Source organism: Limulus polyphemus, unplaced genomic scaffold (assembly GCF_000517525.1).
Source record: "Limulus polyphemus unplaced genomic scaffold, Limulus_polyphemus-2.1.2 Scaffold4078, whole genome shotgun sequence".
Classification (NCBI taxonomy): Eukaryota; Metazoa; Arthropoda; class Merostomata; order Xiphosura; family Limulidae; genus Limulus; species Limulus polyphemus.
In genome coordinates this window covers 35,352-39,417 of record NW_013669688.1, presented here as the reverse complement: position 1 = coordinate 39,417, position 4,066 = coordinate 35,352, and positions in this window count along the sequence as shown.

The window sequence follows — 4,066 nt, the reverse complement described above, 5'->3', positions numbered from 1 at the left end:
CACATCTTTCACCTAGTTCTCCAGGGACTAACTGTGTAAAACATTTAATACAAAAACAATACAGAAACGTGATATAACACATCTTTCACCTAGTTCTCCAGGGACTAACCGTGTAAAACATTTAATATAAAAACACTACAGAAACGTGATATAACACATCTTTCACCTAGTTCTCCAGGGACTAACCGTGTAAGACATTTAATAGTAAAAACTACAAAAACGTGATATAACACATCAAATGTAACGAAGAGTAGTAGTTCGAACCATCGTTTTAAATAAAATTCAGTTTTCTTTCCTGAACGTGCGTTTAAATAATAATAAAAAAAACCTCTTTTATCATAAGACAGGCTTTCAAGTCCTGCAGAATACAATTTCACTAATGAAATACGTTTCTGCCAAATTGGATTCTTGCCGTTGTTATATCTGAACTGTAATAATACGATTTGACAAATAGATGGTTCTGATCAAGACATCAGTGTTTTTTTTTTCTCTCTCTCTCTCTCTTGCAGGTTAATTTTTTGTTCTGTCTAATGATTACGAATAATATTCCTCACAGCCGAGAGAATTGTGGTATATCTCCAGCTGTTGGAAACCAACATTTATACTCAGTAAAACACATAGCATAAAATTACATGTTAGTATAACTTGTTCTATCAACCCATTTCCCCAGAGTAACAGATAATAACTGGCAAAGTAAACCTACCTAAGACGCCAGGAGAAGATTAAAAAAAAGGGTTTGAATGAGAGGCTGAAGTAGGTAACTTCTGGAGGTTCGACCGCTTCAACTTTTGACCACTGAAGATTTTGCAGCGGGTAATCTGACAGATTGGGGAGCAGCCCCCCCACACTTGTAGCTATTAAAGACAAGGTTGTTAGGTCCTTCTTCGTGCAGAAACAGACACTGGATGCTTGCTACCGGCACCGAAGGTTCCTGATAAATGATCACACCAATTCTTGCTTTCCTTATTGATCGAGTAGAAGTTGCCCTCTAGCGGTGCTCCAAGTAAACAGGCATAAGAAATCATTTGAAAACATTATTATATTCCCGCAAATTTAACGACTTCCTTTCAACACCTGGTATCATAAGAGAAAACAAAAAATTCCGCGACCTAAAGCCCATTAAAATCAATTCGTGATGATGCACTACAACTGTTTTGATCAACAAGCCATCGACTCTCATTAGAACACTACATAGGGAAGGGTTATTACGTAGATTAAAATTAAGTAGATCACAATTAGAAGGCGAACAAATACACACGTGAACAAAGAACAATGGATGCTACAGCATTAATTAACTAATGTTCCATCTTGGGATTAACTGCTTTAAATCGTTTTATTTTACGTTCATAAGTTCGTCTCTAATTCAATGCTTCATCAACTATTTTCTTAGAAACTTTTTTTTTAAAATTGTGACGAAACATAATGTACCTGGTAAGTTAATAAAATGTTCTTATAGAAATGTCATGATTGAGAATTGACTTCTCTTATCATTATATGTACAATGTTTTTATCATATTTACCGTATAGTGCCAAAATAACCTTACGTTCCATCTTTCTTTGTGTTCGTGAGTAGACGTTAAATTTGATGCTTCTGAACAGCGCATAATTTTATTGTATCCAAGTTTCGGCAATTAGTTTTGAGCCCTAATTGGAGTAGTAACTAATAAAACTGGTTCTGAACAATTAGTTTTGAGCCCTAATTAGAGTAGTAACTAATGAAACCGGTTCTGAACAATTAGTTTTGAGCCTAATTGGAATAGTAACTAACAAAATTGGTTCTGAACAATTAGTTTGAGCCATAATAGAAGTAGTAACCAATAAAACCGGCTCTGAACAATTAGTTTTGAGCCTAATTGGAATAGTAACTAATAAAACCGGCTCTGAACAATTAGATTTGAGTCCTAATTAGAGTAGTAACAAATAAAACCGGTTCTGAACAATTAGTTTGAGCCATAATAGAAGTAGTAACTAATAAAACTGGTTCTGAACAATTAGTTTGAGCCATAATAGAAGTAGTAACTAATAAAACCGGCTCTGAACAATTAGTTTGAGCCATAATAGAAGTAGTAACTAATAAAACCGGTTCTGAACAATTAGTTTGAGCCATAATAGAAGTAGTAATTAATAAAACCGGTTCTGAAGCAAATCTATCTTAGATTGGAAGTTAATAAGTTAGGACAAAATGCTTCAATAAGTATCAGAAACATTTTTAAAATTTGGTTTAGGATTTTTCCTTTAACCTTGGTAATTTGTTTTATCCCGGTAAGTATTATTTTACGTTAGCAATTAAGTACTCTCGTGTTTCAAATAATAGTGCTGAGTGGAAAAATATCCAGAATTTAACAATAGTGCTGAGTGGAAAATATCCAGAATTTAACAATAGTGCTGAGTGGAAAAATATCCAGAATTTAACAATAGTGCAAAGTGGAAAAATATCCAGAATTTAATAATAGTGCTGAGTGGAAAAATATCCAGAATTTAACAATAGTGCTGAGTGGAAAAATATCGAGAATTTAACAATAGTGCAAAGTGGAAAAATATCCAGAATTTAACAATAGTGCTGAGTGGAAAAATATCCAGAATTTAACAATAGTGCAAAGTGGAAAAATATCCAGAATTTAACAATAGTGCAAAGTGGAAAAATATCCAGAATTTAATAATAGTGCTGAGTGGAAAAATATCCAGAATTTAACAATAGTGCTGAGTGGAAAAATATCCAGAATTTAACAATAGTGCAAAGTGGAAAAATATCCTGAATTTAATAATAGTGCTGAGTGGAAAAATATCCAGAATTTAATAATAGTGCAACGTGGAAAAATATCCAGAATTTAATAACAGTGCTGAGTTGGAAAAATATCCAGAATTTAATTATAGTGCAGAGTGGAAAAATTCAGACTTCAAATTTAATGATTGTCTAGATCGAAATCATAGTATAAAATTGAATTTTGTGTTTTTCGTTGAATATGACCGAGAAATAAACCATGCAGACCCAAATAAGAATCGTGCAGGGTGGAACATTTCTCTAAACTTAATAATCGTACAGGTACGATTATTTGGAACACGAGAGTACGTCTTACGGCAAATACTGTCATGTCAAAATTTGTCGTTTGGTGGAGCTAATTGAGTTAATGGTTACAGCCATATTTTGTGAAAACTAAAAGTAAATATGTTTATTTTATGATTTTTAAACAAAACGATATTTTAATGCTTAATTCATTTGCCTTTGATAAAAGAAGTATAAATTTCAGAGTTAGGATACTTAGGTCCCCCTGTAAAACAGTTTTACCTGCTGAACGACGCAATACGAAGGAGAAACTACTAGTCGTTAAAAGGCTGAGCTTTACACTCTAAGTAATTTACTGATAATTTTTGAGCATTTCCCCTACATCAATGTCCACAATTTAGTAATTACATTTTAGGAGTTTATCTAACTGATACAGCTGTCTCTTTGGAGTTTATCTAACTGATACAGCTGTGTTTTGTAGTTTATCTAACTGATACAGCTGTCTCTTTGGAGTTTATCTAACTGATACAGCTGTCTTTTTGTAGTTTATCTAACTGATACAGCTGTCTCTTTGGAGTTTATCTAACTGATACAGCTGTCTTTTTGTAGTTTATCTAACTGATACAGCTGTCTCTTTGGAGTTTATCTAACTGATACAGCTATCTTTTTGTAGTTTATCTAACTGATATAGCTATATTTTTGTAGTTTATCTAACTGATACAGCTGTCCTTTTGGAGTTTATCTAACTGATACAGCTATATTTTTGTAGTTTATCTAACTGATACAGCTGTCTTTTTGTAGTTTATCTAACTGATACAGCTGTCCTTTTGGAGTTTATCTAACTGATACAGCTATATTTTTGTAGTTTATCTAACTGATACAGCTGTCTTTTTGTAGTTTATCTAACTCATACATCTATCTTTTTGTAGTTTATCTAACTGATACTGCTATATTTTTGTAGTTTATCTAACTGATAAAGCTATCTTTTTGGAGTTTATCTAACTGATACAGCTATCTTTTTGGAGTTTATCTAACTGATACAGCTATCTTTTTGGAGTTTAT